General features: G+C 42.6%; 1 protein-coding gene across 2 annotated transcripts in view; it reads left to right on the top strand.

Annotated features, from left to right (window-relative positions):
- The first annotated feature begins 7,146 nt into the window (after positions 1-7,146).
- NCOA2 (nuclear receptor coactivator 2) overlaps positions 7,147-17,757 on the top strand; it is a 189,892-nt gene continuing 179,281 nt past the window's right edge. The window contains exons 1-2 of one of the 2 annotated variants that reach the window (XM_033053141.2): positions 7,147-7,309; positions 16,885-16,964. The gene's annotated coding sequence lies outside the window, so the exon portion shown is untranslated. Of the gene's footprint in view, positions 7,351-16,884; positions 16,965-17,757 lie in introns of both variants that reach the window. The other variant, XM_033053133.2, reaches the window with a different exon arrangement.

Here is a 17,757-nt window from a genome sequence, read left to right as displayed (position 1 = left end):
ATGGAGGTAGTGTCAGGGAATGGAAAACCTCTGCCCTGTCACATAGTCCAAAAAACTCAGGGACAATATTTTTCTTCTAATTTTGTTAGATTAAAATAATTATATACAAAATTTTGTTATTCTAGGGTTTAGGGTTGGAAGTCAAACATAAAGCATGAGCTTGAGAAGCTCTAATAAAAATGTCATTGTTTTAATAATAAAAATAAATTTTAAAAAAACCCCAATGATTAAAAAAAGTAGAGCAAGAAACTGATTGTCTGAATTTACAGAAGTATAACTAGAAACTATTAACTCTCTCTTGAAGTGAAGCCAGACTCTTTAAATTTACTTCATTCTTTCTGGACTTTATTTACTTCACTTAAAAGTTTCTAAGATCAAGCTTCTGTGCTATCTGTAAATCAAAAAGCTATCTGTGGCCTCCAGTTTGGAAAGTCATTTAACTGGTTCCGTGACTAAATCACTGTCATCCTTCCATCTTAATTTCATTTCTTTCACAATGGCATTAGGAACTGCTAAAGAGGGAGGCAGATTTTAAGTCTACTGCATGAAATGTGCTGCTTGTACAGACATGCTTAGTTTTTGCCAGTTAAAAACATGCTTCACTACCACTCTGATTTTTTTTCTATCTTCTGGACTCTAATTACATGAGCTGGTAAATTTACATGTGTAAATAACTCTAGATTCACATAGTAAGTGGCCAGTGGTGAGCAGAGGTTGATCAGACTCAAGGTGTAATCATCTTAATAGTAAGTTTAGAAAGTACTTTCAACACAGAAGATGTAGAGCCATTTAGGGTTGCATGCTCATGATTTAGGAGGGTTTTCTAATGTATATGGTCAACAATGAGAAGTAATTGTTAATTATGAATTAATAAATCTGCCTTAGAATCAATTTTCAGAGCACATCCTAAAGAGAGTAGCACAAAGGGGGCTTGTTAATGTGTACATCTCGATTTAGTATTGGTGGGACGGCCTTTAACTATGCCCTCCCTTAGCAATGTTCTTCAATATGGAAATCTTGTGAAGTTACAAAAATTTGTGTATTCAAGCGCAGGAAATCAAGGGAATAAGACAGTGTTGCACAATTCTAAACAAAAGGTAAGTTAAATTCAACAGTGTAATTACAAGGGGAAGACAACACTGCTCTTTAACCAATAAAACCATAATGAAACATTTCTACCTCTATTTCTTATAAGTACTCAGTTCTGCCCCTTAATGTGCATGCTTGAGGGATGTTTACCGTTTTGGTTAAAGGCACAGTACAGGGGTGAGCTGGGCTTTTTTAATCCTCAATAGGAGAGATGGCAATGTCTTTTTTAATAGACTGCATGAATACACAGAATATGTCACAGCATAACTATTGTTGAACACATGCTGCAGCAGAATATGAATATGGGAGAGAGAGAATAAAAGATAAACAAAGCAAAATAAAAGCAAAAACAAAGACAAAAGAGAAAATAAGGGCAAAAGGGGGGGAAAAAGGTGGTTAAAGAAAAGAACAATTGAACAAGTTGGAGAGCAGTGTACAATAAAGCAGAATAGCATAAAGAATTTTTTTCCCACAAAAATATCACAGAGCCACAGAATTCCTGAGGCTGAAAAGGACCTCTGGAGATCACCAGGCACTGTGTCCAGGAGTACCAAACAGGCACTACACCTTTTCTCAAGGCTGGAATTTGCTGTCACCTGCTCAGCAGTCTCCTCACAGTGCTCAAGAAGAGCTTTAGAGGCAGGTTTTCCTTGTCTGATCCAGCACTTCAATTGGTCACAATTATTATACATAGCTGAAGGAAAGTAACAGAAACAAGTGGGCTAGATAAATGGAGGTGCATCCAACAAGGTAAAAAGGCAAGGGTTTTGGTATGACACTACCATATGAAACAAATAAACACACTTCTGGTACAATTATAGCTTTAGTTCTACAGGTGTACTTCCTTCAGCTGAACATTATTTTGTCTTAACATGAATTGTTTACCAAAGTAGTATGATTAAAGTGAGTCTTTTATTCTAACATAAAAATATTTGAACAAATATAAATTAAAATTGTCAGTCTTAGCCTGTGCATTTATAACCTTCTTCAAAACATTTTATTTGGCAAATTTATCTTGATTTTTTTGTATTTAAAAAATTTTAAGATTATTTTATTTTAACAAATATGACTGTGAAGCAGATTATTGAATCAATAAGGCATAAACATACAAGATGTCTAATTAACCACTTTTTTTAGTTAGGAGCTTGTTACTTAAGGTGCAAAAGATATATATATTTATCTCTGAAGTTTTTCTAGGGAAAAAAAAATTCTAACCATGTAAGTATCCTATATGCCTAGGATATGCTCTTCACTGCAAGCTCTTAATGAGGCCGTTGCAGCACTGTATCAAATCATGATAAAACCTAAGTGTCCTTGAAGAACCTGAGCCAGATCCCATATGCTTCAAAGGAAGCTGTGTAAGTCAATGTGTTATTTTGAAAGGGCAGATTGTGGTAAAGGGCTAATGGTAGCAGGATAATCAGCAATAGTTTGGAGATATGAATGGAGGTCAGAGGGTCACTGTGGTTATAGGAACTATGGGGTGTGTGTGTCATGCCAGGGAGGTGGTGTGGTGGTAGAGCAAAAGTAGTGGTGATGGGGGAAGGTGGAAAAAGACAAACGTCAAGTCCATCCTCTGGGAGGGAGATCCAAAGAACTGCAGGCCAGCCAGCCTGACCTCAGTCTGTGGAAGGATTAAGTAGTAAATCCTCCTGGACACCCGCTCCAGGTGTGTGAAAGGCAATAAGGTGCCTGGGGGCAGGCAGCAAGTTAGTGTATCCATTTCTCTCTTTGCAAGGGTTTACAAAAGGCAAATTCTGCCTGACCACTGTGACTGGTTTCTATAATGAGATAAGTGAATCTGTAGAGTAGTGGAGAGCCGCTGATGTTGTTTATCTTGACTTTAGCAAAGCCTAAGCCACAATCAACTACAGACCTCCTTTAACCACATTGGAGAGGTATGAATAGGGTAAGTAGAAGATAAGGTGGAACACTGACTGGACCATTGGTCTCAAGGGCTGCGGTCAGCGGGAGCAGGCCCTGCTGGTGGTCAGTGTGCTTCAAGGGTGGATACTGTGATGGTTACTGTGTCAGTGATTTCAGTGATGAAATAAAGAGCAAACCACAGCAAAGTGGGAGATAGTGGTCAATGCCCTGGGCAGCCTGAGCAGGCTGGGAAATGGGCTGGCAGCAACCTCACAAAGTCCAATGAGTGGTGGCGCAGCATCCTGGTACAGAATAGCTATTGCTTCATGAGCTGGAGGCTAAAGCAGTAGGAAAGGATTTTCAGATAGAAATTTGGGAGTCCTGGGGAACAACAAGTCAGCAGTTGACCTTGCAACAAAGAAGGTCAACAGCATCCTGGGCTGCAACAGCAAAAGAATAGCCAGCAGGTTGAGAAAAGTGGTTGTTCCCACCCATGGAGTGAGACCACATCTGCAAAACAGTTTTCAGGTACCCAGTGTGTGAAAGAGACATAAAAAAGAAAATCCAGAGGAGGGCCACCACGATGGTGAGGGTGCTGCAGCAATAATGCACAAAAAGAGACTGAGAAGGTCAGGCTATCAGTCTGAAGAAGAGAAGGCTGGTGTAAATTTAAATTTTCTCTTCAGTTTTTAGTGGGTAGATACAGAGAAGACAGAGCCTTCTAGGAAGTCCACAGTAACCTTTTCATTGTGGGAAGCAACAGGCATAAGCTGGAACAGACCAATGACCCTTTATGGGAAAAAAAACAACAACTCACAAATATGTTCAAATTATGGAATGGGTAGTTCAAAGAGGCTGTAAAGACAGTAAAAATGGTCTGGTAATGATCCTAGAAAACCTGGCATAACTTCAAAATTGGCCCTACTTGGAGATGAGGCTTCAACCAGAAGACCTCAACAGGTCCCCTGAATCCTGAAGAAGGTTTAGATTTGTGGAGTATTTTCACATGTTTTTACATTTCTTTTTTTCTCTCTCTCTCCTTTTTTTTTTTTTTTTTTTTTTGGTTTGAGTTAGGTATATACTGTGTCAACAAAAATCTTACTGGTTTCACAAAGACCATATTTAAATCCACTTGGGAAGGTTAATGAATAAGTGGGGGTTCAATTGCCCATAAAGGTGGGCAAGGTGATTCTACAGAGTAAATGCAGCTGCTCATGAAAAAGGCTTTGTGTACCAACAGCTGCATTATATATTGCCCAGATGTCAGCAGGTGCACATAAACCATTCTTCCTTATGCATATAAGCTGCAGGTAGAGCTTTATGAGACAGCAGCCATACCTGAATGGCCTACCAAGTTCATAAGCTACCAACAATTTGTTCATAACCTTTCACCTTATGGAAAAATAACTTTGGGTATTTGAAAACTAGTTAGAAACACCTGGAAGTGCTAGTTTTACTCTGTGTACCAATTTTTAAAGAAATATGGTTCATAGAAAAGGTAAGAAAAAAGAACATTGACAATATGTGACTGTACTGACCAGGAATTTTCTCCTGTTAATTTGGGGGGGGGGGGGGGGGGGGGAGTTATGAGAGGAAATTCAACCAAATCTCACTGAAAACTCAAAATAATTAAAAACTTCTCTAATTCACACCAGGAAAGGTTTGCAAATTATAGTGAATAATCAAATTAGTGCATAAAGTGATGCTGTAAACAAAATAGCAAGCAGAAGAATGAAGGGGAGGAAAGTGAATACAAGAGGACAACAGGGAGCTTGTATTACTTTTGTTTAGAATGGATGAAGGTTTTGCTGAAAAACTAAGCCCAGCTCCAGTCAGCACAATGCAGCAATGGTGACACTGAAGAAGTTTCAGAGAAGAGCTGTAATGCTGAATAAAATCTGCACTGAAGTGTGTTTATCAAACCCATTTCCCATCTGGAAAACGGTCCCTTCCCTTTAAAGAATAGCAGTTAGGAATAACATAATTACTGGTCGTTGCATACAATGACACTTGTAACCAGGGCTTTGGGTTTTGGCTTTGGATGACAAAATGTATTTGCTTATGAGTTAGAAGCTTGTAACAAATTTCAGTGGATCTGAGCATATGTGTGTAGTTAAATATCCTCTCCCACACAGTTTGACTAGGAAACTCAGCCACATAGGAGCCAGGGCTTTTTGTCAATATTGAAACTATAAACTCCATGTTATGCGAACTGTCTTTTATGCTCCTACCACAGCAAGTTAAAAGATCTCCCTTGCTTTTCCTGGTGGATTTACGTATCAGTTTAATATAGATTTTTGGTTACTTTAAAGGAAGTTAGACATCAGGAAAAAAAAAACAATCAAGCTTTTCTAAACAAGAAATGCTGGAATTAAAATTATTTGTGCAATTCTAAATTGGTCTGTTTATGGTCACAGAATTAAAGATACTTTTTTCTTTTTTTCCCTCTAGTGAACCACTGTTCCACTTTGCATCAGAGAATGAATCACAACTGTGAGGTAAATGAGATTATTGCCTATCTAACTGTTAGCTTATTTGCTACAGAGATTTGCACAGATATGACAAATGAGGTCAGAGGAACAGTTCTGTCTCTCCAGGACTCTTTACCCCATTTTTTTGCTGGGTGGTTTTTTGTTTTTTTGGTTTGTTTGGTTTTGGTTTTTTGGGTTTTTTTTTGTTTTTGTTTTTTGTTCACTCCCCCCCCCACAAATGCAAGCTACTCTTACTTGCTATGTTATTTCAAGGTACGTAATATTCTGTTCTGACTGTTCTACAGACAGAATTAATCCTCAATCTCTTTTTTGCCTGCCTGTGTATGGGTAGGGTGGAAGAGCTTCCTGAAGACAAATTTTTCTGCCAAATACTTGGGGAGGGGACATACAGAAAGGCTGTCCTCTCCAGCTGCTGCAGCCCAGCGCTGGAGCCTTGTCTTCCGAAGATGATGCCAAAAGTACTCCAGCTAAAACAGTGGCAATAATGTGGATTGGATCTTTGGTTACTGTCACATCAAAGCTCTAATTGAGCATATAAGAACGACAATCCCTCCATCCCCATCTCTAATGGGACTAAATTCAAATAGATTTCTGATGGCCATCCCTCCCATTTCTGAGTTCTGTCACTAGCAGAAGAAAATACTGCAAGTTTTCAGCTAGTTGATTGCAAAGGCTTCTTTCGTTAACGTGGGGGAGGAGAGTGGGAAAGAGTTTTCCTTTAATTTGTTTGGAGAAACAATTGAACTATTTTTGCCCAATGCAAGAAAACAGCTTTAAAAAAATGAAGTCAGACAAGTATGGGAAATTGTATGCAGCACAGTAGGGCAAAATGTAACCGTCTCAAAAACAAGGATTATGATCAAAAAAATATTGGATGAGCCTAATTGCAAGCAGAGTTAGTTATACCACCAGGAACAATATATAATCTGGAGATAGCTATAGAACAACTTGGGGCTGCACATCCAGGCTAGAAAACGTCAAAAATAACGTTGCAGTGTAAAGTACAACTCGCCATTGTGTGAAAATGTAAAGCTTTTCTTGTAAGATAGGATTTCTGCATCACGGATTGCTTCTTGAACTAAAGGGCAATGTTTAACAGTCGCCCTCCCGCCCTTAACAAATTTTAACTCATGTATTCACTCCTCCAGTCTAGGGAAAGCCTACATCTCAATCCTCTTGCTCCCGTGAGTGAGATACAGCTGACACGATTTTCATAGCGTGTGGCTTTTTTTTTTTTTTTCCGGAGGCAAAGAAAGGAAATAAGACTGTATCCCCCCGCCTCGCTTCCCTGTTTTCGTGGATATGGGCCACTGTAAGCCGTAAGAGGGCTGACTGCTCCGGTCCCGCCTGCGAGCGGGGTTCCTCCAAGGACGGACAGCAAAGGGCCACAGCCAAAGTCTCTCCCTGCGAGGGCGAAGGACTTTGTTTTTGCCTTCCCCTTTCTCGCCGGCTCGGGTGCCGAGGAGGAGCTCCCGGGAGCGCTGCGCAGGCTGCGAGCGGGGCGGCTGCCATTGTCCCTGCGGGCGGGGCGCGAGCAGCCCCGCGCTCGCCGAGCGGCAGCGCCGAGGGGCGGTGGCGGCCCCCGGACCGCGCCGCGCTGCCGCCCGCCCGGCCCGGCCTCCCCCCGCCCGCGGCCCGCCCGCGGCCCGGCCGCTGCCGCCGTGCCCGGGGGCAGGGGGGAGTGACTTGTGCCTCCCCCTGCCTCCTCCCCGTCCAGCCCTCCTCTGGGTAGAAGGGGAGGAGGAGGAGGAGGAGGAGGGCGAGCGGTGGGAGGGTCTCCATTGAAATAAACAAGCAGGCAGTTATTAAAAAGGAACATGGCGGCCGCAGCCCCAGCTTCAGCTTCATCTTACAAAGCGAAGGTCAGCGCCGGCGGCAGCGGCGGGAGACGGCACTGACCCCGGTAACGGCTCCGGCGCGGCGGGGGCTGTGCCGGGCCCCCCGCGCCTGCCCGGCCGCCCCGTGTAGCGCCGGGGGGACGCCCGGGGCCGCGCCGGTGCGCGGAGGGGCGGCGTTGGCGGGCGGCACCGCGGCCGCGGCGAGGCGGCTTCCCCCGCGCCGGCGGCGGGGGGAGCGGGGCGGGGGCTGCGGCCCCTCCGTGGGGAGCCGAGGGACAGCGGGGCCGCCCCTTGCCGGGGCATCGTGCTCGCACCCCCGCGCCCGGCGGTGGGGGGTGGGCGCGCGGGGTTACTTCTCCGGGACGTCCCCCTGTTTCGGCGAGGGAGGAGGGGGGGGATAGGGCACCCCACCCTGCCGGGCCGATGGGGCCGGTTTCCTGCTCCCAGGCCAGGCGGAGGTCGGGTGCCGCCTCTCCGCGCCCCTGGCTGGGGGGGAAAGTGCGAGGAACCGGGAAGGCGAGGGGCTGATCTGGGGGTCAGCGGCTGCCCTGGCCGGGGCAGGATGGGGCAGCGGGGAGCGATTTTGAAGGGACTGTTCAGGACGTTCCCCCTCACCCCCACCACGCAGCGATAGCGAAACTTGAGGGAGGGTCTCTCCCCGATGACAAAAGGGGTGATTTGGGGAGCAGAGCGGCGCACGCCGCCTCCTCCCCGGCTGACAACGACTCTGCGCAGCGGCGCGGGCCGCTCCGCGCTCCGTCCGCGGGGCCGAGCCGGCCGCCCCCCTTTCCGCGCCGGGCAGGGACCGCGCCGCCCGGCGCCCTCTCCCCTTGCCCCTGCGCAGGGCGCCTCGCCGCCGCTCCGCGCTCTCAGGGGACGCGAGGGGAAGGAGGGGGCGAAGCGGGCAACTTCTCTAACTTTCTGCGCGGGGGTTGTGCCCGCCCGTGCGCGCCGCGCAGCGCCGGGCCGGGCCGCGGGGGCGGGCGGCGGGGCGTCGCAGCTGCGTGCGAGCGCAGCCCGGGGCGCCCGGCCGCCGCCTCCCCGCGGCCCGGGGAGGGGTGGGGGCCCGGCCGCCGCAGTGCCGTGTGTCTGCGTGTGTGCGCGGGGCGGGGAGCGGCGGCAGGAGGAGGGGAGGGAGGAGAGCAGCCGGCCGGGCGCGGGGCCGGGGTCCCTGGGCGGGTGCCGCTGCGCTCCCTCCCGCTTCCCCGCAGCGGGCGGCGGCCGCAGGCGGGGCGCTCCGCGGCCAGCGGAGCCCCACGCGTGAGGCGCGGGGGAGGGGTGCGGAGGTGCCCGCCGCCTCCGCGGAGGGGAGGGCGAGTGCGCGGCCCCTCCCCGCCTCCGCGGGGGGCGGTGTGTGCGCCGCCGCGGGCACCGCGCGGCTGCGAGGCTGCGGGGCGAGGCGTAACCGGAGCCGCGTCCCTCGCCTCCCTCGCTGCCCCTCGCTCCTTTGCCGCCGCTTGGGCCCGAGCGTTCCCCCCAGCTCGGGAACGGCGCGCTGCTGCTGGTGCCGGAGAGGGGCATTCAAGCTGTGTAGTTTGTGGGAAACCTGCCCGAGAGCCTGGCAGAAAAAGGTGGGGGGGAGGGAAATAAAAAAATAAAGGCTGGTTGCTGGTAGTCACCGGGAAGTCGTGCTATCTGTATATCTTGATATATACTTAGTTTGAGTTAGCCTGTATACTTCGGTCTGAAGTGTATGTATGTGGGACACTGTATAAATATACTTGTAATTTAGCCGGGCGAGTCTCCTTGTGAAAGGAGAACAGCCTGCTTGTTTGATAATAATAAATTGTTTTTATATTTCTTTCTTTCTTCTTTTTTTTTTTTTTTTTCTCAGAGTAGTAAGAGGCAGGTGAATAGGCTTTAGAACTCAACCCATAATATTTAAGTATAATTTCAGCTAAGCGTATAGTGCCTGGCTATGGCAGTTACAGCACAGCTCTATTGCCACTGTAAATATGTAAGCATTTAAGACTGCCAGTCTTTGTACTTAAAGCATTTTTTTCGTTGTTGTTCTACCATTGTGGCTGAAGGCAGTCATTTGGATTTTATCCCTTTGGGTTTTTTATGTACTGAACGATGAAAACAACTCTAGTCAATTAATTTCCTGGCTCCTTATAACCCAGTGGCAGTGTTGGGCCACCTGGTGGGCTCCTCTCATGGAGTAATCCTCTGTCAGTGCCCAAAGGGAGGGAGCTGCCGGTCCACTGTGTTGGATGCTCTCTGAGAAATTACCACGTTGAGTATAATTTTTAATGTACCAAAGCTATTACACCCCAAAGCAGAGATCTTGTTTGCTTAAACACAGCTTAGTGTGGAAGGAAACTGATTGTTTTATCACACTTGGTGCCTTCTACTTTTTTCCAGAACGCTTGTTTTTTTACGTCAACAGTGGTGTCATGAGTAGGATATACCAGGTTTGCACATATTTCTATGTACAAGCGTGTATGCAAGCACGTATGGACACTCACATGTTTGTATCCCTTACTTTTGCATTTGTGATAACAGCTCTGTGGGGACTGGACGTAGAAGTTGGCTCTGTTGTCTCATATGAGATAAGGAAAGTTGTCAATTGCCCCCAAATGGTTAATCCATAAGTGTGAGAAACTTAATGTTCATAGGAAATCTTGGTTATCTGCAGTCTTGAAGAAAATACTTTGCCGTGGACTCAACCTTCAAAAACATTGAGTACAACTTTAAGAAGAAAGGTTCTTTTTTTTAACATCACACAATGTCTTGAAGAATCACGTTATTTTTGATACATTTTTATCTCAGTGGGCATTATGTAATAAATACATGTCAAACGTGCTGCAATCACCTCATCTTTTTAGTCATGGTACTATTTTATTTCACATACAACCTGAAGATTTCTCAACTTTGTATTTTCTCAGGCTTGTGGTCTTCACTAGGGAGAGAATCCATGTCTGATGTGATTCTTCAGTATCTCTGCAATGTCTGAAGGCACTTCTTTACTAAGTGTATAAGTTTCTCATTATGTGTCCTGGTGGTGTCAGTACTAAATTTGAAACTCAGGATGTTTCAGGAAGGAATATTGCCATCAAGAATGTTACTTTTGGAATCAATTTAAGTTTTTTAACTGGAATTGTGTTATTTGAGAGAGAAAATAAAGGTTATTTCTGGTGGAAGCACTAGAAGATATGAGGGATTTATTCACATATACTGTAGGGTATTGCATTAAATTGAGACTCTGAAGTAAAAATTAATTACTTAAGAATAATGTTTGTTTTTATAATCATCTAGGGTGTAGCTTGCTCATTACAAAGCTGAAAGGCTCTGTTGAAAGAGGCATGTAAACTGTCTGTAGTGTTGGCATTCCCAACTTTTCCCTCTGTCCTCCAAAAAACCAGTAAGAGCTAGCCCATCTGCAGGGAGCCCAGATTTTGCAGCAGGAAGAACAAAGTCAGTGAGCGAGCCAGCTGCTGCTACAATGCCCACTGTCTTCTGCTCCTTGCCTTTGTTGCTGATGTCACTGTCTCCTGTCACTGGCAAAATCTGGGCTTCTGTGCTCAGCTGGAGTTTCTCTAGCACCTGACACCAGAATTGCAGAGGCTTAAGAGGTCTAAGCCTTGAGGATGCTGTCAGTTCATTTGAAAGAAATAGATGAACCAAAGACTACTACCAAATTTAAATGTAAACGTAACTCTCTTTGTCTGCCGAGCACTAATAGATTTGCATTGGAGAAAGGGAACACTGAACTAAAACTGTTCTTGCCATGTTCAGTTCTTTGTACGTATTTGCTGAGGCTGGCCTCTCTAAACAATGCAGTTTGCATGCAAGTAGGTATATTTAACAAATTCCACACATTTCTTCAATATTCTGATTGGCATTAAAATGCTCGATATTCATTTATGTCCATGTTTGGCTTTAGAGGTCAGAGGTTAAATGTGTTGTTACTGTATATACTCTGCTGTGTGACACAGCATTTTAAGCTAAGAACAGAGTAACACAGATAATTACTTTATAGAAGCCATATAACAGCATCCATTCATCCACCCATTTTCTGCTGTTAGTTAACTTAGTTACAGACAGCTACTCTGGCAGGATCCCCTATTTTTATTTTTAAATGAGGTGAAGTTCACTGCACTACTTTATTTTTGTTAGTTGTTAAAACATTCTTATACTTCTGGCAGCAGATAATGACAAATTCTTCAATGTAATGCTGGGAGCAAGGGAGGCGGAGAGGGAGAAACAGGGAGGGAGAGGAGGGGAAAAAACCCTTCTGAGCATATGGAGACATCCAGAAAAAGATGTGCATCGTCAGCTGTGATTCCATTGTGTGCTTGCAGACAGGATCTGAGCTCTTCTTCTCTTGGGAATTTAAACCTTACAGAAGTATTCTTTGGCTTTTACCCATCAGGATAATGGAGCTTAGATAACATATATTTCATGTATTTATTATAGATAATATTTTGATTATATTTTATGATTTCAAGGAGTAAAATACAGTTGCCAGGACTCCTGCTCTGTGTTGGAATAGCATTTTAAACAGTCATATGTATTGCTGAACTTTGAGTAGTAAGAATAATTTCTAATATTGCATCAGTGGCTACATATTATGAAGGCGGCTTACCAGTTTTACAGTTAGCAGTTTGTCAGCAGTATTTACATTATGCAAACACTCCCTATTTTAATGATTCAGTAGCATAGCCTTTTCAAAACATACCAAGTAGAAATCTGACATGAAAAATGACAGGTTGTATAGTTTAATCAATTTAGGATACAGAATTAGAAAAAAAAAAAAAGAGAGAAAAAACCCAGGGAATTTTTTAGGCAGTTTTAAGACAAAGCAATTTTGTCAGTGTTATGAGTATTCAGAGATATCATTTATATGATGGAAACATGAGTGGAAGAAATTAATTTTCTTTCATTCAGTCCTGCACTTACCTATTGCCTAGAACAGCCTTTCCTGAGCATCTGGAATACTTTTGCTGATTTTATACAATTATTTTGAGTTGATGAGTAGCTTGAAAAATAGATCTTGAATGTGGTAGATTTGCTGCACTGCGTTTTGTAACTGTTTGTGATTTCTCAATTTTTTTCTGTGGAAATTGCATGTTATTCAAATTAAAGACTAATGGCAATTTTATTTAAGAGTTTTATGGATATATAATGGAAACAATTCCTATGGAAAATGTATCGTCATTGGAGTGCTTGACATCTTGAAGTTTGAAATTAGTTCATTAATTTAAATGTCTGAAGCTATACCGCAACATATTAACAATATGCACATTTTTTTTCCTTCTGCAGCTTCATCATTATGCTGTTCCAAGTCTTGCATTTCCTTAAATGGCTTCCATAACAATCTCCCATTAATACAGTTACTGACAGATATTATTTTTCCTTTGGTCTCATTTTAGCAGTTACAACTGATAGTAATTCTCACTCTTTCTGTGAGTGTGCTCCCATTACTTAGTTTCAGAAGCTTCTTTGGAATATGCATTTGCTTTTTGCTGCTAAGATGCAGTGTCCTCAGTAAATCCTATTTACATTTTTCCTCTTTGTTTTTTAACTTCAAGAAGTTATTTTCTGTTTGGAAAGGAGAACTTGTATTTTGCTAGAATGGTTCCCATTACATGGAAACCTTTATTGGATTAATGAATGGGTAGAGAGTATAGGCAGCAAATTAATTAAAATATCTACTGAATGTGTTGATTTATCCATAAATCTTAGGTGGTATGGATCACATGAGCTTCTATGAGGGGACATAGTGAGAACATATATCTGCTGTAGTGTTGACTGAGAGTTGCTATTTTGATGCTTTTTTAGTGAGCTGTGTAAGACATATTGTTGCTCTTGGGTAGGATTTATAGTGGGCATATCACAATTGGCTGCTTTATTGGCTGCCTCAGTGGAGAAGTCTAGGATTGAAGAATGGGCATGGAAAGTGAAAGAACATTTTGCTTGTTAAGTCAGAATTATTATGGAATTTTACTCTTACTCTGCCTATGCTGTAATTCATCTGTGTGTGAACAGCTTTAGTTTTTCATTGCTGTCAGTATTGATCTCTAATGAGCCCAGCCCATGGATTTTGAAGAAAATCACTCCAATTAAAAACAATGCAGTTTGTCACCTATTTGTACCTCATGGATTATGTAGGAGATACTAAACTGCGTTTAAAAAGAAAACTTCTTGAGAATAGAGGAAAGTCTGCCTATGAATAAATTTGATAGTATATAGTGACATTTTTATTACACCTATTTTTATGAACTTAAAAATTCATTGTATGCCTGTGTGATGGAATAGAAATGAATAAAAAATCCAAAAACCCAAAAAACCCAAAGCAAGCCCAAACCCTAAGAAAACCCAAGGTCATAAGTTTTAAGACTTGTGAATCTGAGAGTTCCAAATACTATCTGGGCTATAGTGGAGATTATTTTTCTTTGTTCTGCTTACACCATGCTTCGAGTTCACAAAGTAGCTCTTCAACCCTTTCTCTTTACTCTTTCACAATTATTGTCAGGACTTGCTGACCAATTTCTTGCATATTCTGAGAAATACATGTGATTATTGCCGACTAATTTCACTTGCTATTCTCACTCAGATTTGTACCTTGGTCCCCAGATACATGAACAATGTCTTCATCCTCTTCTATCCATTTTCTGAAATAGATTCTTTGTGAAGGAATATTGAGTGTATAGAAATAAATAAATAAATTCCAGTTTTCAATTATATTCTCAAGGAGAAAAGCTCTTCTTCCAGTATAAATCTTTATATTTTTTCCAAAATTAAAACTTACAGCTAGAAATGTATTATTTTCTTTAAATGAGTCCAGAAGAATTGTTGCCATTATCTTGGGTGCAAAAAAAAAATTAACTCGTTGATACTTTACAGGCTATAAAATGTAGCTCTAATAGCATAGTTTAAAGGTTTTTTATTTTAATTGCTTGCCAATTTTTGTTGGCATTTGCAGTGCAAACATACTTTTGCTTGTTTTGCTGGATTTTTTAAAGTGTTACTTTGAAACAAAGATACTGAATTTTTCATGAGGCCTCAAAATATTTTCTTGCTACAGTTCTGTGTGAAGCTAGTGATGACTGCATGATGGTGAGATCATTTGTGGCTCATTTTCTTCTTAGTTTAGGAATGATGGAACCTGAAAACTGGATGTAGATGAGAAAATCCTCACTAAGCTCACCAAGTTCACGCTCACTGAGCTTGCATGCTGTGGATGATCTCTTCCAAGTGTCTGAAAGTGGCAGTTCTCACTCCCTTTGAGCTGAACTGCAGTTTGTAGTGTTGATGTTGTGTGTTTTGTTCGCAAGTAAGTTTTTATGGACCAAGGAGGGAAATGCATCTTAAGTACCCAGAATAGAAACCAGAAAGGAAAGAAGTGACTGTGCACAAATGGAAAATAAAGATGTAAAGTGTTCTGAAGTCAGAAGACAGTGTGTTACTCTATTCCATATAAATTGGTTTTAGTTGAGGTTTTTTGACCTTTAAAACAGTTTTCTTTTACTCTTTGTGGGGTGGATGATTAGATGATGATGGAAAATGGCAGGTGTGGGTGTGGGGTATTCCATTTTTATATCGTAGGTAATGGTGATAATGTGTGTATTGGAGGTGACCTGCTCTTCATGTGGGCCTCTGTGCACCACTGGTAACAGAGCTATGCCACTGTGAGACTCAGCTTCATGCAGGAGTAGTTCCCCTTGTGTTCTGGGGGTCATCCCAAGAAGCTCCTGATTCCTGTGGGATTTGGTATAAATTTGCATAGGTGGTAGTTGGCTGGCTTCTTCTTCAGCCTCCTTTGGCTTGAGAAGGGAAGGCAAAGGACTGACAGATAATTTCATTGTCCATAACTTCACGTTCATCACTTCTTTTCTTCACTGACAGTCTGATTTAGAGAAACTTAATCAGAAATATACTAGATAATAGATTTATTCAGGTACATGAACCTGTCGCTAGTTGCTCTATAATTCATGAGGTTTCTTTGGGAAGAAAGAGCTTGTTAGTCACATTTTTGTGTTTGAAGGGTAGTGCTTCTACTGTGAAGCTGTAATGCATGGTCTTTGTTTTCAGACAATATTATGGTTAAACATTTTATGAAAAGAACAAATAAAAATCAGCAAAGCTTGTCATTTCCAGTGGGGCCTTGTGGACACTACTGTAATGGTCAGGAGCCACATGGCTTGTGCACTGACTCCTTGAGTGGCTGTATTGGAGGCCACAGAGACCAGGAGGTGGGATGCAAAAATAGGGAAAAACAGCAGGAAAATAAAAGTGAGCAGCCACATTAGTTGTCAAGAAACAAAATGATAGTAGAGTACTCGTTCAGTGGTGCACAGCAGGTAAAAGACAGGAGATGAGTGGGGAATGCTCCTGTTTGCACAGGCTGTTTCCTGTTTACTGCTCCTCAGGGGTGGAGGTCTCCCACTGCAGGCTGGGGCTGCAGCCCCCATCTGCTGCTGAGGCTGTGACTTCTCTGTGGTGTCTCTCTGAACTGCCAAAAGAGCTAGTTGTTTACTTAAAAATTTATTCCAAGACAAGATGATTTTTTCTGTCAACAAGCACCCACTCGGAGCCCTGAGTTTGTGATCCACAGAGCTTGTGTGCTTTTTGGACATTCCTGAGGAAATAATGTAGTCTTATCTTCTGTGTATATTTTATATAAGAATACTTCTTTGTTAGTGGTGCCCCTAAATAGTCTGTTACTGTTGTGGTATCCTGTCTGTGACTGAAAGAACTTATGCAGAGTTTGTTTGGAAAAGGTTTCTGTAAGATGGCAGAAATGACAAAGAGAGAGGTTGATTCTAAATTCTGTTACTCTTGAGGCATAATTAGTGTATGTTGGTTTTTTTTCTGATGACTCTTGTAATGTATCTTTCGTTTTATTTGTGTTCTCATTTGCTTTATGTTCTGCCTTTTTGTTTGTCAGAATAGGAAAGTAGAAAACTCTTCTTTGGTAGTCTGCTTGGATACGTTTGACATAAAGTGCTATTTGACCTACAAACAGAAATTTGGGTACAGTATTTGTGTGGGCAGTGGCACACTCCTCCTCCCTTGAAGAAATTGTTTTTCTGTGCAGTGTATGGCCTCTGTTCTGTGGAACTTTTTACTGCTTTATGGGATTCCATACAAGTAAGAGACTGTCTTGCTTGTCGCTTGGGTCAGGAGTATTTTAAGTGGAGGCTGAGAGAAGAAACATGCTTCTGTACATGCAACTTATAGTAATGGTTGAAAGAACACTAGTTTCTCCTTTTCAGAGATTTGAAACTAAAGTGCTATCAAATCAAGCAGTCAACCAAAAAAGGAACCAAGCACTTTCAGAGTTCTCACAGATTCTTTAGTGAAAATAGAGGCTGCGTAGTGTGTAAGTTAATGTAAACATTTTAGCTGCTATCACTGAGAATTTGCAGTAGGCAGCAGGTAGAAAGGAAGTTGTGTGACTGGAGTGATTGTGCAGCTGGAAGGGGGTTGTAGTTATGTCTGGAAAGGCAGATAATACTCTGCAAAGTTTGTGTTTCCCTTACTGTGTTATGCTTAAAACAGCAATGTGCTAAACATCATAGTTTTGTTTTTCTATGCCCACCTCCAAAAAGAAAAATACCCTACTAATATTTTTCTCTCAAATTTGTTCCTAGCATGCTTGAGATGTATCTGAGTAGTGAGGCCCCCTGCATACACAGCCCCTAGAAATCATTGTCTGCATCGCTGACTCTTGGTGAGTTGTCTATATCCTGTTGCATTTAATTGGATTGTGTTGCACTTTTATCTTCTTCACTGGGGAGTTTGATGTGAAATGTCTTAAATTGAGTGTGTGGATACAGCAGAAGAAACCTTGATTTTAGGTAATGTGATGTTGTACACAGAATGGAAATACTACATTTTAGAAACTCTGAAAATAATGGTGAGACTGGTTGTGGAAGCAGAGGGTCCTTGCTTTGGTGCCACAACCAGAAATGGAACTTTCTGCTCAGAGAGAATGTCACCTGTTGATCCCTTCAGCCTTTCTCATTAGGTTTGTTTGATATTTTATACTGTAACTAAAGAATTGACATTTTTCAGATGTGCTGATTATGGTCTCTCTTTATGGCAAAGGTTGAATATGAAATAATACAAGCTTTTCCATCCAACTCTGTGCACTAATAAATTACTTAAATTGAGGGTTGAAATTGGTATAATGACACTGATGACTTAAACTGCTTGTTGCTCAAGAATTACTGTCTGATGGCTCCATCAGGCAGTGCTGTGCCTGTTTAACTCTGCTCTCAAGAAGGGATAATACCACTGAGAATTAGAAAAAGAGACCCCTGCGGATTGTTTAAATGCAGACTAATAATAGTTTGGTAGTGCAGTGAAAGAAAGTAGAATATAAATGCTGTGGTTTTATTTTAGGTATGTTTGATATATCAGTATATTCACTCAGTATAAGTCTTTTACAACAAATATGCATTTAAGATTTTATGTGAGAACCTTTTCAGTGTACTCATGAATAAATGTTGTCTTTTAACATG

Source organism: Catharus ustulatus, chromosome 1, assembly GCF_009819885.2.
Source record: "Catharus ustulatus isolate bCatUst1 chromosome 1, bCatUst1.pri.v2, whole genome shotgun sequence".
Taxonomy (NCBI): Eukaryota; Metazoa; Chordata; class Aves; order Passeriformes; family Turdidae; genus Catharus; species Catharus ustulatus.
The sequence above is the reverse complement of the archived record's forward strand: the minus strand, read 5'-3'. Positions and strand labels throughout refer to the sequence as shown.